This window comes from Cryptomeria japonica, unplaced genomic scaffold (assembly GCF_030272615.1).
Source record: "Cryptomeria japonica unplaced genomic scaffold, Sugi_1.0 HiC_scaffold_438, whole genome shotgun sequence".
NCBI classification, from domain to species: Eukaryota; Viridiplantae; Streptophyta; class Pinopsida; order Cupressales; family Cupressaceae; genus Cryptomeria; species Cryptomeria japonica.
In genome coordinates, this window is record NW_026729258.1 from 67,501 (window position 1) to 87,500 (window position 20,000).

Below are 20,000 nucleotides of genomic sequence, written 5' to 3' on the forward strand. Positions count from 1 at the left end.
GGGGATTTCTGGGTAGGGGCTTCGGGTGCGCATTACATTTTTGCCCAAGCGTCCAGTGGGGTTTCTGGTGCGCTCCGAAGTGGGGTTATTGGAGCGCATCAAAGGTGCGCAATGCTGGTGCGAACCCGGGAGCGCTCCGATGTGTGCTCCAAGGTGCGGCGTGCACGAAGTCCGAGCCCGGTTTGCCCCGGGTGCGCACCTCGCGTGCACCTTCGCCGGGGTGAGCACCTTGGTGTGCAGACCTTGGTTGGGTTGCGCGCCCTGGTGCGCACCAAGGAGCGCTCTGAAGTGTGCTCCAAGGTGCGGCGTGCACGAAGTCGGAGCCCGGTTTGCCCCGGGTGTGCACCTCGGGTGCGCACCTCGCGTGCACCTTCGCTGCGGTGGGCACCTTGGCTGGGTTGCGCGCCTTGGTGGGCACCATGCAGTGCACGAAGTCGGAGCCCGGATTGCCCCGGGCGCGCACCTCCGCCAGGGTGGGCACCTTGGTGCGCACAACTTGCCTGGGCTGCGCACCAGGAAGGGCTCAAGATGGCACCCGCGTTCCGTTTTTTTCACTATCTTTCAGAACGGAAATTTTAAAATCTCGTTTTTTTTTGCCTTTTCTGGAAATTAGTGAAGGCAGCGCATCAAAGGTGCGCAACGCTGGTGCGAACCTGGGAGCGCTCCGATGTGTGCTCCAAGGTGCGGCGTGCACGAAGTCGGACCCCGGTTTGCCCCGGGTGCGCACCTCGCGTGCACCTTGGTGCGCACACCTTGGCTGGGTTGCGCGCCCTGGTGGGCACCATGGTGCGCACCAAGGAGCGCTCCGAAGTGTGCTCCAAGGTGCGGCGTGCACGAAGTCGGAGCCCGGTTTGCCCCGGGTGCGCACCTCGCGTGCACCTTCGCCGCGGTGGGCACCATGGCGTGCACGAAGTCGGAGCCCGGTTTGCCCCGGGTGCGCACCTCGCGTGCACCTTCGCCGGGGTGGGCACCTTGGTGTGCAGACCTTGGCTGGGTTGCGCGCCCTGGTGGGCACCATGGTGCGCACCAAGGAGCGCTCCGAAGTGTGCTCCAAGGTGCGGCCTGCACGAAGTCGGAGCCCGGTTTGCCCCGCGTGTGCACCTCGGGTGGGCACCTTGGTGCGCATGCCTTGCCTGGGCTGCGCACCAGGGCGGGCTCAAGATGGCACCCGCGTTCCTTTTTTTTCACTATCTTTCAAAACGGAAATTTTAAAATCTCATTTTTGTTTGCCTTTTTCTGGAAATTAGTGAAGGCAGCGCATCAAAGGTGCGCACCTCGCTGCCCACCACGGTGCGCAACGCCGGTGGGCACCCGGGAGTGCTTCGAAGTGTGCTCCAAGGTGCTGCGTGCACGTTGTCGGAGCCCGGTTTGCCCCGGGTGCGCACCTCGCGTGCACCTTCGTCGGGGTGGGCACCTTGGCTGGGTTTGCCCCGGCTGCGCTCCGAAGCGGGGTTATTGGAGCGCCGCCTCTTTTTTTGTCGGAGCGTTTGGTGGGGTTTCTCGCATTGGCTCTTCCGAGGCCCGGTTGCCACCCTGGCGCGCACGAAGTCGGAAGTAGGGTTAATTGCCCGGGTGCGCACCTTTGCCAGGGTGGGCACCTTACCTGGGCTGCGCACCAGGGCGGGCTCAAGATGGCACGCGCGTTCCGTTTTTTTCACTATCTTTCAAAACGGAAATTTTAAAATCTCCTTTTTTTTTTGCCTTTTCTGGAAATTAGTGAAGGCAGCGCATCAAAGGTGCGCACCTCGCTGCCCACCTTGGTGTGCTCTGAGGTGCGCACCCGGGAGCGCTACGAAGTGTGCTCCAAGGTGCGGCGTGCACGTTGTCGGAGCCCGGTTTGCCCCGGGTGCGCACCTCGCCTGCACCTTGGCCGGGGTGGGCACCTTGGCTGGGTTTGCCCAGGGTGCGCTCCGAAGCGGGGTTACTGGAGCGCCCCCTCTTTTTTTGTCAGAGCGTTTGGTGGGGTTTCTCGCATTGGCTCTTCCCAGGCCCGGTTGTTGGGTGCGCTCCCACCCTGGCGCGCGCGAAGTTGGAAGTTGGGTTAATTGCCCGGGCGCGCACCTTCGCCAGGGTGGGCACCTTGGTGCGCACACCTTGGCTGGGCTGCGCACCAGGGCGGGCTCAAGATGGCACCAGCATTCCCTTTTTCTCACTATCTTTCAAAACGGAAATTTTAAAATCTCGTTTTTTTTTTGCCTTTTATGGAAATTAGTGAAGGCATCGCATCAAAGGTGCGCACCTCGCTGCCCACCTTGGTGTGCTCCGAGGTGCCCACCACGGTGCGCAACGCCGGTGCGAACCTGGGAGCGCCCCGATGTGTGCTCCAAGGTGCGGCGTGCACGAAGTCGGACCCCGGTTTGCCCCGGGTGCGCACCTCGCATGCACCTTGGTGCGCACACCTTGGCTGGGTTGCGCGGCCTGGTGGGCACCATGGTGCGCACCAAGGAGCGCTCCGAAGTGTGCTCCAAGGTGCGGCGTGCACGAAGTCGGAGCCCGGTTTGCCCCGGGTACGCACCTCGCGTGCACCTTCGCCGGGGTGGGCACCTCGGCTGGGTTGCGCGCCCTGGTGCGCACCAAGGAGCGCTCCGAAGTGTGCTCCAAGGTGCGGCGTGCACGAAGTCGGAGCCCGGTTTGCCCCGGGTGCGCACCTTCGCCGCGGTGCGCACCATGGCGTGCACGAAGTCGGAGCCCGGTTTGCCCCGGGTGCGCACCTCGCGTGCACCTTCGGCGGGGTTGCGCGCCCTGGTGGGCACCATGGTGCGCACCAAGGAGCGCTCCGAAGTGTGCTCCAAGGTGCGGCGTGCACGAAGTCGGAGCCCGGTTTGCCCCGGGTGCGCACCTCGCGTGCACCTTCGGCGGGGTTGCGCGCCCTGGTGGGCACCATGGTGCGCACCAAGGAGCGCTCCGAAGTGTGCTCCAAGGTGCGGCGTGCACGAAGTCGGAGCCCGGTTTGCCCCGGGTGCGCACCTCGCGTGCACCTTCGCCGCGGTGGGCACCATGGCGTGCACGAAGTCGGAGCCCGGTTTGCCCCGGGTGCGCACCTCGCGTGCACCTTCGCCGGGGTGGGCACCTCGGCTGGGTTGCGCGCCCTGGTGCGCACCAAGGAGCGCTCCGAAGTGTGCTCCAAGGTGCGGCGTGCACGAAGTCGGAGCCCGGTTTGCCCCGGGTGCGCACCTCGCGTGCACCTTCGCCAGGGTGGGCACCTCGGTGCGCACACCTTCTCAATGTTTTCTTGCCTTTTCTGGAAATTGGTGAAGGCAGCGCATCAAAGGTGCGCACCTCGGTGTGCTCCGAGGTGCGAACCCGAGAGCGCTCCGAGGTGCCCACGAAGTCGAAAGTCGGGTTAATTGCATTGTTTTCCCCGGGTGCGCTCCGAGGTGCGCAACATCGGCGCGCACCAAGGAGGGCTCCGAAGTGTGCTCCAAGGTGCGCACGATGGCGTGCACCTCTGGTGCGCACGATTCGGAGCTCGGTTTGACCGGGGTGCGCACACCTTGGCTGGGTTGCGCACCTTTTGTGCGCTCCAAGGTGCGCACGAAGTCGGAGCTCGGTTTGCCCCGGGTGCGCACCTTCGCCAGGGTGCGCACCTTGATGCGCACGCCTTGGCTGGGCTGCGCACCTTGGTGGGCGCCATGGTGCGCACCTTTCGTGCGCTCCAAGGTGCGCACGAAGTCGGAGCTCGGTTTGCCCCGGGTGCGCACCTTGGTGGGCGCCATGGTGCACTCCGAGGTGCCCAAGATTGGTGCGCACCAAGGAGCGCTCCGAAGTGCGCTCCAAGGTGCGCGCGAAGTCGAAAGTTGGGTTAATTGTCCGGTTTGCCTCGGGTGCGCACCTTGCGTGCACCTTCGCCAGGGTGGGCGCCTTGGTGCGCACACCTTGGCTGGGCTGCGCACACCTTGGCACCCGCGTTTCCTTCATTTTAAATTTTTTTTTTTTACAATCTCTCAAGTGGGAAATTCTATAATCTCAACTTTTTTTGCCTTTTCAGGAAACTTTTGAATGGAGCGCATCATTGGTGCGCTCCGAAGTGTGCTCCAAAGCTCTCTCCAGCTGCGTGCACCTGCCCCGGCCGCGCACCCGGCCCCGCCCAGCTTCGCTCACCTGTCCCGGGCGTCTGGTGCGGAACCTTAGAGTAAGAAACATCACCGTGCACCTTGGCCAACGTGCGCGACTCGACCGAGCGCGCACTGGCCGAGGTGCACACCGATTTCACCTGGGTGCGCGCGCAGCACCTCGGGCGCACCGGGGTGCGCGCACAACGCCCGGGTTGCACCGTGGCCTGTGTGCTCGGGGTGCCTCGGGTGCGCGCTCGGTGTCGCCCCCGCGCGCGCGGTAGTGCGGGCAGCGCACCCCGGCCCGGCCCGGCCCCGACGAGAACGCAAACGGGCAAAAGGTTTATTCAAATAGCATTGCGACGCCCGGCGAAAAACTAAAAAAGGGTGCAACACCGGGACTTCCCGGGAGGTCACCCATCCCAGTACTACTCCGGCCCAAGCGCGCTTAACTGCGGAGTTCTGATGGGATCCGGTGCACTAATGCTGGTATGATCGCACCCGTTATGAGCTTGTCGCAGTGTGTACTTAGCAAACCGCGACCCACGTGCGAATCCACCCCGGCCACCCACCCCCGTCGAGGTGCACACCCTCCCTCGCGAAGTGCGCCCCGTTCGCCAAGTGTGAGCCCTGCCCGGGTGCGCGCACCTTGCTAGGGCGTCGGGTGTGCACCCGGCCCGGCCTACGTGCGTGCACCTGGAGGGGGCGTCGTGTGCGTGCAGTGTCCCGTCTGCAACGCGGTGCCCACACACCACCTCGGGCGCAACGACCTGCGCTCACATGTGGGCCGAGTGCACCTTGGTGCATGTTCGGGGCGCCTCGGGTGCACGCTCGATCTTGCCCCGGTGCACCAAGGCGCTCGGTTTGCCCCGGGTGCGCACTTGGTGCAAGGTGGGCACCCAAAATAGGGATCAAGCACCAAAACACAAGTTTCGGGATGCAAAATGGGACCCAAGGACCACAAATGCGTTCCAAGACCCATGATGGGTCCACGAGAACAAAAATGTGTTCCGAGACTTAATAAACAAATATTGGGTTTTAGGAGAAGAAACATGCTCTGATGCCCAAAACGAGAATCGACCCCGAAAAGGCCACAGGCCAAAAGTGGGATGCGAGACAAAAAAAAATGGGACCCGAGGACCAAAATTGGGTTCCCAGGTCGAAGACAGGGCAACCGGACAAGAAACGACCTCTAAGGCTCGAAATGAGTCCCGACGACTAAAACTTGACAAGAAGCACCCATCAGGCACCCAACTCGACACCCATGGGATGCCGACCCACCCGGGCTTCCACCTAGCACACCTTGGCACCCACCCACCCTCGCACCCAACCTCGCACCCAACTTAGCACCTTTGAACCCACATTGGCACTCACCCTGACCCTGGCACCTTGGAACCCACATTGGCACTCACCTTGACCCTGGCACCCACCTTTGCACTCACCTTGGGACCCACCCTGGCTCCCACCTCGGCACCCACCCAGACACCCACCTTGGTTCCTTGGCACCCACCTTGGATCCTTGGCACCCACCCCGACACCCACCTTGGCACGCAACTTGGCTACTTGCCACCCACCTTGGCTCCTTGACGCCCACCCCGACAACCACCCCGTGACCTACCCTGGCTAGGGTTGGTGCACACCCACCCTGGTGCCCACCTTGGCACCCACCCTATGACCCACCTTGGCACGCACCTTAGTACCCACCCCGTTACCCACCCTAGGACCCACCCCGTGACCCACCTTGGCCAGGGTGGGTGCACCCACCCTGGTGCCCACCTTGGCACCCACCCATCCTAGCACCCAGCCTGTGACCGGGCTTGGAACCCAACCTTGCACCCGCACCCGTCTTGGCCAGTGTGGGTGCGCACCCATCCTGGCACCCACGTTGTGACACACCCTTTAACCCACGCACCCTAGCACCCACGTTGGCACCCACCTTGGAACCCAACCTAGCAACTTGGCACCCACCCCGTGACCCACCTTGGCATCCACCATAGCAGTCGCCGACTTGGCACCCACCTCGGCACCCACCTTGACACTTGTGGACCCACCTTGCCACTCACCCTAGCATCGACCCATCCTAGCACCCACCCTGGCACCTTTGCACCCTAGCACTCACCCATCCTAGCACCTAACCTGTGACCCACCTTGACACTCACCCTCGCACCCACCTTGGAACCCAACCTAGCACCCACCCACCCTGACACCAACCCTAGCACCTACCCACCCTTGCACCCACCCTGTGACCCATCTTGGCACCCACCCATCCTACCACTCAACCTATCACCCACCTTCTCACCCACCTTGGCATCCACCTTAGCACCCACCCACACTGGCACCTTGGCACCCACCTCGGGCAAGGTGGGTGCACACCCACCCTGGCACCCAATTTAGAACCCACCGAGCATGTTACCCACCTTGGCACCCACATTGCAGCCCACCCTAGTACCCACCCTATGACCCACATTGGCATCCACACCCTAGCACCCAGGCACCTCGACACCCGCCTTGACACCCACCCTAGCACTGAACCTGTGACCCACCTTGGAACTCACCCTAGAACCCACCCACCCTGTGAACCACCTTGGCATCCACCTTAGCACCCACCCACCTTGGCACCCACTCTAGCACTCACCCATCCTAACACCCAACTTGTTACCCACCTTGGCACCCGCCCTCGCGTCCACCTTGAAACCCACCCTAGCACCCACCCACGCAGGAGCCCACCTTGGCACCCAACCTAACACCCACGCATCCTGGCACCCAACTTGTGACCCACCTTGGAACCCACCCTAGTACCCACCTTTGAACCCACTATATCACCAACCCACCTTGGCACCCACCCTATGACCCTCTTTGGAATCCACCCTAGCACGCACCCACCCTGGCACCCACCATGGAGCGCACCCTAGCACCCACCCACCTCGGCACGCACCTCAACACCCACCTTGGTGTGCGCACTGCGCCAACCTCTCAAAGACCCTATGTGGTGCGCTCCAAAGTGTACACCTTTGGTGCGCTCCAAGGTGCGCACCTTTGGTGCACACCGAGGTGCACACCAAAGTGTGCACCGAGGTGAGCACCAAAGTGCACTCCAGGGTGCACACCAAGGCGTGCACCTTTGGTGCGGTCAATGCAAACGAATTCGGAAGTTGGGGTCGATGTCCTAATCGCTGCTGCAGACTACACGTATGAGAATCGGACAAATAGCTTTATATAGGGGAGGTGTTGCGTTTGATGGGTCGACTCCCCTGGTTGTGTGCACTGCACCAACTTCAAAGACCCTGTCTTGTTTAAGAAGTCAAAAGTTGGGGTGGATGTCCTAATCATTGCTGCAGTCTACGCATGTATGAGAATCAGACAAATAGCTTATATAGGGGAGGTGTTGCATTCGGTGGGTTGACTCCCCTGGTTGTGCGCACTGCGCCAACCTCAAAGACCCCGCATAGCAGAAGAAGTCGGAAGTCGGATTTTGGTGAGCACCAAGGCGTGCACCTTTGGTGCGGTCAACGCAGACGAATTCAGAAGTTGGGGTGGATGTCCTAATCGTTGTTGCAGGCTACACATGTATGAGAATCAGACAAATAGCTTATATAGGGGAGGTGTTGGGTTTGATGGGTCAACTCCCTTGGTTGTGCGCATTACGCCAACCTCAAAGACCTTGTTTTCGTTAAGAAGTCAAAAGTTGGGGTCAATGTCCTAATGGCTCCTGCAGGCTACACATGTATGAGAATCGGACAAATAGCTTATATAGGGGAGGTGTTGGGTTTGATGGGTCGACTCCCCTGGTTGTGCGCATTACGTCAACCTCAAAGACCTTGTTTTCGTTAAGAAGTCAAAAGTTGGGGTCGATGTCCTAATTGCTCCTGTAGACTACACATGTATGAGAATCAGACAAATAGCTTATATAGGGGAGGTGTTGGGTTTGATGGGTTGACTCCCCTAGTTGTTCGCATTACACCAACCTCAAAGACCTTGTTTTCGTTTAGAAGCCGAAAGTTGGGGTCGATGTCCTAATTGCTCCTGCAGGCTACGCATGTATGAGAATCAGACAAATAGCTTATATAGGGGAGGTGTTGGGTTTGATGGGTCGACTCCCCTGGTTGTGCGCATTGCGCCAACCTCAAAGACCCTGCATTGCGGATGAAGTCGAAAGTCAGAGTTTGGTGTGCTACAAGGTGTGGTCGAAGGTGCTCACCTAGGTGTGCACCTTTGGAGCACAGGAAAAGTGCCCTCCAAAAGTGCGCACCTTTGGAGTGCACAAAAGTGCCCTCCAAAAGTGCGCACCTTTGGAGCGCAGAAAAGTGCCCTCCAAAAAGTGCCCTCCAAAAGTGCGCACCTTTGGAGCGCAGAAAAGTGCCCTCCAAAAAGTGCCCTCCAAAAGTGCGCACCTTTGGAGCGCAGAAAAGTGCCCTCCAAAAAGTGCCCTCCAAAAGTGCGCACCTTTGGAGCGCAGAAAAGTGCCCTCCAAAAAGTGCCCTCCAAAAGTGCGCACCTTTGGAGCGCAGAAAAGTGCCCTCCAAAAAGTGCCCTCCAAAAGTGCGCACCTTTGGAGCGCAGAAAAGTGCCCTCCAAAAAGTGCCCTCCAAAAGTGCGCACCTTTGGAGCGCAGAAAAGTGCCCTCCAAAAAGTGCCCTCCAAAAGTGCGCACCTTTGGAGCGCAGAAAAGTGCCCTCCAAAAAGTGCCCTCCAAAAGTGCGCACCTTTGGAGCGCAGAAAAGTGCCCTCCAAAAAGTGCCCTCCAAAAGTGCGCACCTTTGGAGCGCAGAAAAGTGCCCTCCAAAAGTGCGCACCTTTGGAGCGCACAAAAGTGCCCTCCAAAAGTGCGCACTTTTGGTGCGCACCAAGGCGCTGGTTCGGTCGTTGCAGGCGAGTTCGGAAGTTGGGGTCGATGTCCTGAGCGGAGGTGCAAACTACACAGGTGTCGGAATCGGACAAATAGCTTATATAGGGGAGGTGTATGCTTCGATGGGTCGACTCCCCAGGTTGAGCGCACCGCGCCAACCTCAAAGACCCTACGGTATGGATGAAGTCGGAAGTTGGGTCCGATGACCGATTCGATTAGTAGGTATGCTCATGAGGTCGGAATTTGGGTCCGATGACCTGCCATGTGCAGGAAGGCGAATGTTGACACTGTGCGTTGCAAGGTGCACACCAAGGCGCTGGTGCGGTCTTTTTAGTCGAGTTCGGAAGTTGGGGTCGATGTCCTGATCGGAGGTGCAAGCTACACAGGTGTGGGAATCGGACAAATAGCTTATATAGGGGAGGTGTATGCTTCGTTGGGTCGACTCCCCGGGTTGAGCGCACCGCGCCAACCTCAAAGACCCTACGGTATGGATGAAGTCGGAAGTTGGGTCCGATGACCGATTCGATATGTAGGCATACTCGCGAGGTCGGAATTTGGGTCCGATGACCTGCCACGTGCAGGAAGGCGAATGTTGGCACTGTGCGTTGCAAGGTGCGCACCAAGGCGCTGGTTCGGTCGTTGGAGGCGAGTTCGGAAGTTGGGGTCGATGTCTTGATCGGAGGTGCAAACTACACAGGTGTGGGAATCGGACAAATAGCTTATATAGGGGAGGTGTATGCTTCGTTGGGTCGACTCCCCGGGTTGAGCGCACCGCGCCAACCTCAAAGACCCTACGGTATGGATGAAGTCGGAAGTTGGGTCCGATGACCGATTCGATATGTAGGCATACTCGCGAGGTCGGAATTTGGGTCCGATGACCTGCCATGTGCAGGAAGGCGAATGTTGGGACTGTGCGTCGCAAGGTGCGCACCAAGGCGCTGGTGCCGTCGTTGCAGTCGAGTTCGGAAGTTGGGGTCGATGTCCTGGTCAGAGGTGCAAACTACACAGGTGTGGGAATCGGACAAATAGCTTATATAGGGGAGGTGTATGCTTCGATGGGTCGACTCCCTGGGTTGAGCGCACCGCGCCAACCTCAAAGACCCTACAGTATGGATGAAGTCGGAAGTTGGGTCCGATGACCGATTCGATACGTAGGCATATTGGCGAGGTCTGAATTTGTGTCCGATGACCTGCCATGCGCAGGAAGGCGGAATTTGGGTCCGATGACCGAGTTGATGGCGTGCCATGCGCAGAAAGGCGGAATTTGGGTCCGATGACCGAGTTGATGTTGATGGCCCGCCATGCACAGGAAGGCGGAATTTGGGTCCGATGACCGATTTGAAGGCGTGCCATACGCAAAAAGGCGGAGTTTGGGTCCGATGACCGAGTTGATATTGATGGCCCGCCATGCGCAGGAAGGCGGAATTTGGGTCCGATGACCTGACATACGCATGGAGTCCGACTCGGGGGCCGATGTTCGATTCGATGACTTGCATTGTGGGTAAAGTCGGAAGTTGTGGTCTTTGACCCGATTCGATGACCAGACTTCGGCTGCTTGAGAATCGGACAAATAACTTATATAGGTGTCACGACCTTTGAGATCTGACCCGAGCTAGAATGGATTCTAGAGCGTGTCTCCCCCTGGCACGTCTCTATGTCTTCCGATCCTTAAGTGCGCAATGGCTTGAGGATGCATTACTTGAGAACAATGTTGGTTATGAAAGATTTGCAAAGCATTCATGGATACGTCGGATGCAAGACTTGATACCGTGTTGGATGGAATGCTATGCGTGGGTTCTCGCATAAGTCATTCGAGAAGCTCTTGGGCTGCGGGATGTCATAGGGACATTCCCAGTGTGGTGTAGGATTGTGTCCGGGACATGATCCGAGGAGTAATCACTGTGTCTAGGAACGGGAGGTCTGGGACCTCGCCAGGATAGACATGGAAACGGTTGCGAGCTGGTGGCACAGCGAGCTAACCTTAGAACTACGTGTGACTTTGAGCCACATCGATTGTGGGTACGTAGGAGGTTTTCATGAGGTCGGCTCGTGTAGGCCACAAGTCCAACCCTGGACGCAGGGATATCTCTTGAGGGCGACCCTTAGGTTGGGAAGTTCTCTAGCTTAGTTCTGAGGCGACTCGCTGGATGAGAAGTCCTCGAGCTAAGTCCATTGGAGTGCCGCGTTGCACTCATTGGCGTCGTCTAGACTTATATTCCGCATAAGTCTTGTTTGAGGCGGCATTGGTGAAGGCGTAGTCCGTATTAGATTACTTGCAAGCTATTTGCAAGGTCTAAAGGCGGTGCCGAACGGGTTGAAACTCTGGACCCGTTACATCTGGTATCAGAGCAGATTCATCATTGACTCTGATACTTGCCTTTTCGGTAAAGCTAGTATTAGAGGAGTGATATGATGAAACGGTCTCGGTGACCTTTTGTTATGCGACTTTGGCGAGTCGTTTAAGAGTGTGATTCGATGATGGTTTGGGTGCCCGACTTGGGAAAGTTGATTTCGGTGAGCTAGCATGGTGGAGCGAAAGCGAGTTGCATGCGGGTCACGTATGATCTGGGATTCCTTAGACCCTTGTTGATGCAAAGGTTGGGGAAGCCCCTTAATGCAGCGTTCCGATCTATGACTAGAGCCGAGCTACTTTTCTTAAGCGGAAGTCGGAGAACTTTAAGGGTGGTTCCTTAGGCATCCATAACTCGAGATCGAAGTGCGGTATGAAGCTCATTCAATGCTCAAACGGACCTGGGTATTGGAACCGCTAAAAAGGGAGCGTCCTTGTTGGGTGATATTTGGTTAGTATTTCTTGTTAATAGAGATGCTTAACCCTTTACTCGGTTGAGTTTAAAATAAGCGTGCACTTGGTGCTCGAGCTTATCTTAACATGAGTTGAGTCGTTATCCAATAAAGGTATGATTCCCTCGTGTGTTGCAATCTCGATGCATGAATTGGTTTTGTGCGACTTGACATGGAATGTTGGGTTTTATGAGGTAGCCGAATTGCAAGGCGTTGTGCTTGTTGTAGCCTAGTACATCAAGTCATCCGAAAAGAGCTTGTCATGTGGATTGAGTATGTGAAAGGTAAATGCGGGGCATTTAGTCTGGAGCTACTCCGCTATCTGGTGATGGTTAAGCTAGGATGATTTATTTAATAATGTTAGGACTAAATTGAGTCTTGTGGATGTCTTGGTGGTACTCAAGATCCCAAGGCGTTGCAAAATGGGTATTCTGATTGGGTGTTAGATATGGCCTTACGATTTGGTTTTGCAAGAGAAGGGTTAGGCTCTTCAACTTCATTGAGTGAGGTGGTGTCTGATTAAGTGGATTGGTAATCTACGTCCCCAGGATCGCCTTGATTGCACAATTGGTCTTTACCAAGAGCTTGAAGGGAACATAGCTTCACGAGTTGGACTTGGGGAAGGTTATGGACCCGAGTGGATCCGAGTCGACTTGGATGGAATCTTAAGTCGAGTGTTCATTTATGGACCGGATTTGGTTGGTGTCATGTTTTGTGATTCGAGTCAAAGTGAAGTGACTTTGCAAACATTTTGTAACTCGGAAGTTCGGTGTTGCAAGCGCCGAGGACGTCGCTTATTTTAAGTGGGGGAGGATGTCACGACCTTTGAGATCTGACCCGAGCTAGAATGGATTCTAGAGCGTGTCTCCCCCTGGCACGTCTCTATGTCTTCCGATCCTTAAGTGCGCAATGGCTTGAGGATGCATTACTTGAGAACAATGTTGGTTATGAAAGATTTGCAAAGCATTCATGGATACGTCGGATGCAAGACTTGATACCGTGTTGGATGGAATGCTATGCGTGGGTTCTCGCATAAGTCATTCGAGAAGCTCTTGGGCTGCGGGATGTCATAGGGACATTCCCAGTGTGGTGTAGGATTGTGTCCGGGACATGATCCGAGGAGTAATCACTGTGTCTAGGAACGGGAGGTCTGGGACCTCGCCAGGATAGACATGGAAACGGTTGCGAGCTGGTGGCACAGCGAGCTAACCTTAGAACTACGTGTGACTTTGAGCCACATCGATTGTGGGTACGTAGGAGGTTTTCATGAGGTCGGCTCGTGTAGGCCACAAGTCCAACCCTGGACGCAGGGATATCTCTTGAGGGCGACCCTTAGGTTGGGAAGTTCTCTAGCTTAGTTCTGAGGCGACTCGCTGGATGAGAAGTCCTCGAGCTAAGTCCATTGGAGTGCCGCGTTGCACTCATTGGCGTCGTCTAGACTTATATTCCGCATAAGTCTTGTTTGAGGCGGCATTGGTGAAGGCGTAGTCCGTATTAGATTACTTGCAAGCTATTTGCAAGGTCTAAAGGCGGTGCCGAACGGGTTGAAACTCTGGACCCGTTACAATAGGGGAGGTAGTGTTCTCGAGCATCCTCCCCCCGTGCCCGTTTATGTCGATTGATGCTGGTGCTCGACTGGTTGGAGCGCTCGGATGCAAAAATCTTGCACCAGGATTTATCGATTGTGATGGACACGGCAAGTCTCCTGATTGCTATGCAGGAGCTCATCGTGAATCTCTATGCGGCCTTGGTATGGACTCGACCTGCGGAATGGTTCGGCAATGGTAGTCGCTCCAACACGTCCTTGCAATGGCCACAGAGGTGATTCGACTAGAGCTCCAGTCTAGCTTTTGGGTTGCTTGGCGGACTGGTATAGCCGCGATCGAGTTCCGGCCATGAACGTTTTAGATAGCTCTTGGGCTTTCTGGGACGGAAGTCGGAAGTTTGGGCTGTTGTCCGATTTGATGACCATTCTTCGGATGTGTGAGAATCGGACAAATAACTTATATAGGGGACTGTGTTGTCTCACGCAGCCCCCTCCGTGCCCCTCTATCTCGACCGATGTTGGTGCTTGAAAGGGTTGGGATCGCTCGGATTTATAAACGTGCACCACCATTTGTCGAGTGTGAGGGACGCGGCAGGTCTCCTAAATGCTATGCGGGCGCTCTCTGAGAATCTCTATCCGGCCTCGACACAGACTAGTCTTGCTGAATGGTTTGGCACTGGTAGTCGATCCAACACGTCGTTGTTGTGGCCGCCTAGGCGATTCGATTCGAGCCCCCGTCTAGCTTTTGGGTTGCTTGGCGGATTTTGCCCTATCCGCAAGTGAGCTCGGTCCCTAAACGTTCGAGAAACCCGATTGCTATGCGCCGACTCTCTTTCTTGCGAGCCTCCATCTAGCTTTTGGGTCTCTACGGAACGGAAGTCGGAATCTGGGACCGTTGTTTGATTCGACGAGGCAGACTACGGTTGTGCGAGAATCGGACAAATAACTTATATAGGGGAGGTGTTGACTGGAGCATTCTCCCCCGTGCCCCTCTAACTCGACCAATGCTGGCGCTCGAACGGTGGTAGCGCTCGGATTTTCATTGAGCGCCAGCATTGGTCGATTTAGAGGGGCATGCGAGATTCCCGAATGCTATGCGAGGGCTCTAACGGAAATGTCTATTGGTTTCGGTATGGATGCAATTGCGAGTGGTTCGGCAAAGGTAGTCGTTCCGATGCGTCCATGTCGTGGCCAAATCGATAATTCGATTTGAGCCCTCGTATAGCATTTGGGTCTCTCGATGTGATTCCGCATTCCAGTCCCTTTGGGCACTGCTTGAGCCGCATCCCAGGGGGTTCCCTTCCCAATAATCTGCCTCGCAACCCGATTGCTATGCGGTGAGGCTCCTCGGCCGCCTCGGAACTATCTGTGTATCAGACGCATCGCGGGATAAGGGGTTGGCAACGGTAGTCGCCCCAAGCGCGTCCGATGCTTGGACCATTCCGAGGCGGCCCTGAAGCCTCTTCCGTCTAGCCGTTGGGTCCTTCTCGCCGCATCCCTCGCCTCGCACCCCGATTGCTATGCGGTGAGGCTCCTCGGCCGCCTCGGAACTATCTGTGTATCGGACGCGTCGCGGGATAAGGGGTTGTCACTGGTAGTCGCCCCAAGCGCGTCCGATGCTTGGACCATTCCGAGGCGGCCCTGAAGCCTCTTCCGTCTAGCCGTTGGGTCCTTCTCGCCGCATCCCTCGCCTCGCACCCCGATTGCTATGCGGTGAGGCTCCTCGGCCGCCTCGGAACTATCTGTGTATCGGACGCGTCGCGGGATAAGGGGTTGTCATTGGTAGTCGCCCCAAGCGCGTCCGATGCTTGGACCATTCCGAGGCGGCCCTGAAGCCTCTTCCGTCTAGCCGTTGGGTCCTTCTCGCCGCATCCCTCGCCTCGCACCCCGATTGCTATGCGGTGAGGCTCCTCGGCCGCCTCGGAACTATCTGTGTATCGGACGCGTCGCGGGATAAGGGGTTGTCACTGGTAGTCGCCCCAAGCGCGTCCGATGCTTGGACCATTCCGAGGCGGCCCTGAAGCCTCTTCCGTCTAGCCGTTGGGTCCTTCTCGCCGCATCCCTCGCCTCGCACCCCGATTGCTATGCGGTGAGGCTCCTCGGCCGCCTCGGAACTATCTGTGTATCGGACGCGTCGCGGGATAAGGGGTTGTCACTGGTAGTCGCCCCAAGCGCGTTCGATGCTTGGACCATTCCGAGGCGGCCCTGAAGCCTCTTCCGTCTAGCCGTTGGGTCCTTCTCGCCGCATCCCTCGCCTCGCACCCCGATTGCTATGCGGTGAGGCTCCTCGGCCGCCTTGGAACTATCTGTGTATCGGACGCGTCGCGGGATAAGGGGTTGTCACTGGTAGTCGCCCCAAGCGCGTCCGATGCTTGGACCATTCCGAGGCGGACCCGAAGCCTCTTCCGTCTAGCCGTTGGGTCCTTCTCGCCGCATCCTTCGCCTCGCACCCCGATTGCTATGCGGTGAGGCTCCTCGGCCGCCTCGGAACTATCTGTGTATCGGACGCGTCGCGGGATAAGGGGTTGTCACTGGTAGTCGCCCCAAGCGCGTCCGATGCTTGGACCATTCCGAGGCGGACCCGAAGCCTCTTCCGTCTAGCCGTTGGGTCCTTCTCGCCGCATCCCTCGCCTCGCACCCCGATTGCTATGCGGTGAGGCTCCTCGGCCGCCTTGGAACTATCTGTGTATCGGACGCGTCGCGGGATAAGGGGTTGTCACTGGTAGTCGCCCCAAGCGCGTCCGATGCTTGGACCATTCCGAGGCGGACCCGAAGCCTCTTCCGTCTAGCCGTTGGGTCCTTCTCGCCGCATCCCTCGCCTCGCACCCCGATTGCTATGCGGTGAGGCTCCTCGGCCGCCTTGGAACTATCTGTGTATCGGACGCGTCGCGGGATAAGGGGTTGTCACTGGTAGTCGCCCCAAGCGCGTCCGATGCTTGGACCATTCCGAGGCGGACCCGAAGCCTCTTCCGTCTAGCCGTTGGGTCCTTCTCGCCGCATCCCTCGCCTCGCACCCCGATTGCTATGCGGTGAGGCTCCTCGGCCGCCTTGGAACTATCTGTGTATCGGACGCGTCGCGGGATAAGGGGTTGTCACTGGTAGTCGCCCCAAGCGCGTCCGATGCTTGGACCATTCCGAGGCGGCCCCGAAGCCTCTTCCGTGTAGCCGTTGGGTCCTTCTCGCCGCATCCCTCGCCTCGCACCCCGATTGCTATGCGGTGAGGCTCCTCGGCCGCCTTGGAACTATCTGTGTATCGGACGCGTCGCGGGATAAGGGGTTGTCACTGGTAGTCGCCCCAAGCGCGTCCGATGCTTGGACCATTCCGAGGCGGCCCCGAAGCCTCTTCCGTGTAGCCGTTGGGTCCTTCTCGCCGCATCCCTCGCCTCGCACCCCGATTGCTATGCGGTGAGGCTCCTCGGCCGCCTTGGAACTATCTGTGTATCGGACGCGTCGCGGGATAAGGGGTTGTCACTGGTAGTCGCCCCAAGCGCGTCCGATGCTTGGACCATTCCGAGGCGGACCTGAAGCCTCTTCCCTCTAGCCGTTGGGGCTTTCTCGCCGCATCCCTCGCCTCGCACCCTGATTGCTATGCTGTGAGGCTCCTCGGCCGCCTTGGAACTATCTGTGTATCGGACGCATCGCGGGATAAGGGGTTGGCAGTGGTAGTCGCCCCAAGCGCATCCGATGCTTGGACCATTCCGAGGCGGCCCTGCAGCCTCTTCCGTCTAGCCGTTGGGGCCATCTCGCCGCATCCCCCACCTCGCACCACGATTGCTATGCGGTGAGGCTCCTTGGCCGCCTCGGAACTATCTGTGTATCGGACGCATCGCGGGATAAGGGGTTGTCACTGGTAGTCGCCCCAAGCGCGTCCGATGCTTGGACTATTCCGAGGCGGCCCTGCAGCCTCTTCCGTCTAGCCGTTGGGGCCATCTCGCGGCATCCCCCACCTCCTCGGCCGCCTCGGAACTATCTGTGTATCGGACGCATCGCGGGATAAGGGGTTGGCAGTGGTAGTCGCCCCAAGCGCGTCCGATGCTTGGACTATTCCGAGGCAGCCCTGCAGCCTCTTCCGTCTAGCCTTTGGGGCCATCTCGCCGCATCCCTCGCCTCGCACCCCGATTGCTATGCGGTGAGGCTCCTCGGCCGCCTGGGAACTATCTTCGTATCGGACGCATCGCGGGATAAGGGGTTGTCACTGGTAGTCGCCCCAAGCGCGTCCGATGCTTGGACTATTCCGAGGCGGCCCTGTGGCCTCTTCCGTCTAGCCGTTGGGGCCATCTCGCCGCATCCCCCACCTCGCACCCCGATTGCTATGCGGTGAGGCTCTTCGGCCGCCTTGGAACTATCTTCGTATCGGACGCATCGCGGGATAAGGGGTTGTCACTGGTAGTGGCCCCAAGCGCGTCCGATGCTTGGACTATTCCGAGGCGGCCCTGCAGCCTCTTCCGTCTAGCCGTTGGGGCCATCTCGCCGCATCCCCCACCTCGCACCCCGATTGCTATGCGGTGAGGCTCCTCGGCCGCCTTGGAACTATCTTTGTATCGGACGCATCGCGGGATAAGGGGTTGTCACTGGTAGTCGCCCCAAGCGCGTCCGATGCTTGGACTATTCCGACGCGGCCCTGTGGCCTCTTCCGTCTAGCCGTTGGGGCCATCTCGCCGCATCCCCCACCTCGCACCCCGATTGCTATGCGGTGAGGCTCCTCGGCCGCCTTGGAACCATCTTCGTATCGGACGCATCGCGGGATAGGGGGCTGTCACTGGTAGTCGCCCCAAGCGTGTCCGATGCTTGGACCATTCCTAGGCGGCCCTGAAGCCTCTTCCGTCTAGCCGTTGGGGCCTTCCCGCCCCATCCCTCGCCTCGCACCCCCGATTGCTATGCGGTGAGGCTCCTCGGCCGCCTTGGAACCATCTGTGTATCGGACGCATCGCGGGATAAGGGGTTGGCACTGGCAGTCGCCCCAAGCGCGTCCGATGCTTGGACCATTCCGAGGTGGCCCTGAAGCCTCTTCCGTCTAGCCGTTGGGGCCTTCCCGCCCCATCCCTCGCCTCGCACCCCGATTGATATGCGGTGAGGCTCCTCGGCCGCCTTGGAACTATCTGTGTATCGGACGCATCGCGGGATAAGGGGTTGGCACTGGTAGTCGTCCCAATCGCATCCGATGCTTGGACCATTCCGAGGCGGCCCTGCAGCCTCTTCCGTTTAGCCGTCGGGGCCTTCCCGCCGCATCCCTCGCCTCGCATCCCGATTCCTATGCGGTGAGTCTTCTCGGCCGCCGCGGAACTATACCTGTTATTGCTACTGCATCCTTCGGCTGGTAACCTCCTCTGTCGCCTTGGAACGTTCTCTTTGTCGGACGCGTCGCGGGATAAGGGGTTGGCACTGGTAGTCGCCCCAAGCGCGCCCGATGCATAGACCGCTCCGAGTCGACCTTGCTTTCAGCCTCTCACATGCATAGACCTCTCTGAGTCGACCCTGCAGCCTCTCACGTTTAGCCTTTGGAATCTCGCCTCACAACATGATTGCTATCCTTGATGCATCCCTTGCCTCGAGCCCTGATTGCTTTCTTGGCTGCATCCCTCCTCTCCTCACAGCCCGGTTGTCATCACTGCTTCATCCGTCGCTTCATGCATTCTGGCTGCTGGGCCCTTCCCACCGCACACCTCGATTGCTATCTCTTCTGCATCACACACCCCGATTGCTATCTCTGCTACATCCCTCGGCTCTCACTTCTGCATCCTTCGCCTCACACCTCGATTGCTATCAATGCTGCATCCGTAACCTCACACCCCGATTGCTATGCGGGGAGGCTCCTTGGCCGCCTTGGAAATTTCTGTGTGTCGGACGCACCGCGGGATAAGGGGTTGGCACTGGTAGTCGCCCCAAGTGCGCCCGATTCTTAGACCGCTTCGAGGTGACCTCGTAGCCTCTTTCGTCCAGGCTTCCTGCCTTCAACGCCCTTTTTACACCTCGATTGCTATGCGCGGGCTCGTTGGCGTCTATCACCTCTCTGCGAAGAGTGGCACGATGATTGTTGGGGTAAATCGTAGCAGTCCGATCTCTGGCCTTGGGCCATTGTGAGGGCTGATCGATTTCCTGTGCGCATCTCGTGTTCGCCCAGTAACAGACTCGACGACTTGTAATCGGTCTTGTTCCCGATTGTTCCTGGAGGTAGTCTTCGGAACTCTTGGATTTGACCTGTCACTCGAACTGTCCTCTTCCGAGGATGCTTGTGTGTGTGTGCTTGTGCCATTTCCTTGGCGGTATTAACGAGATATTAAAGAGCGGAGTGAGCGCCTCGCCCAGCTATGTTTGGGGCTCTCACTCCCTTACCCGGTGTGCGACCGCTTTGCACGTAGGTTGCGGAGCATCGCGACTCTTTCGATGTTTGGCGGTTGTCTTCCGGTGATGCGTTGGTCCCGAAGTGCACGTTACTAGCATTTCTGCCATTGTTCTCGATCTTTGGCACGTTCCTTCGTTGCAATTGGATATATATCTCCGTTTATACGCGCAGGCTTCTCTCGCCTATTCAGCGCTGTCCCACTCTCAGCACTCTCGTGGTCTCCTTGGCTTCTCTCTCCCGTGAGCGAGCTCTCTTCTCGAGTCTTTTCCATGTCCCATGGAGGTTGCCTTGCGAAATTCGGGCACACAAACGTGACCGGATAAGAGCGGAATTGCCTATGAGGAGAAGCTCACCTTAGGGAGCAGCAATGCCGAGTGTTTCGACAGAGGGTAGAGGGGGCGTTGTTTGGGC

The 20,000-nt window shown here is 58.2% G+C and overlaps 1 long non-coding RNA gene and 1 other non-coding gene across 2 annotated transcripts in view; one reads left to right on the forward strand and one right to left on the reverse strand.

Moving 5' to 3' along the window:
• Window positions 1-13,016, forward strand: part of LOC131871652 (uncharacterized) — a 45,751-nt gene extending 32,735 nt beyond the window's left edge. Inside the window, exon 2 of the long non-coding RNA XR_009369863.1 lies at window positions 10,482-13,016. This is a non-coding gene — a long non-coding RNA (uncharacterized LOC131871652). The remainder of the gene's footprint in view (window positions 1-10,481) is intronic.
• LOC131871666 (5S ribosomal RNA) lies at window positions 4,437-4,555 on the reverse strand. The gene has a single exon (XR_009369877.1). It is a non-coding gene; the product is annotated as a 5S ribosomal RNA (ribosomal RNA).
• Window positions 13,017-20,000: the final 6,984 nt, after the last annotated feature.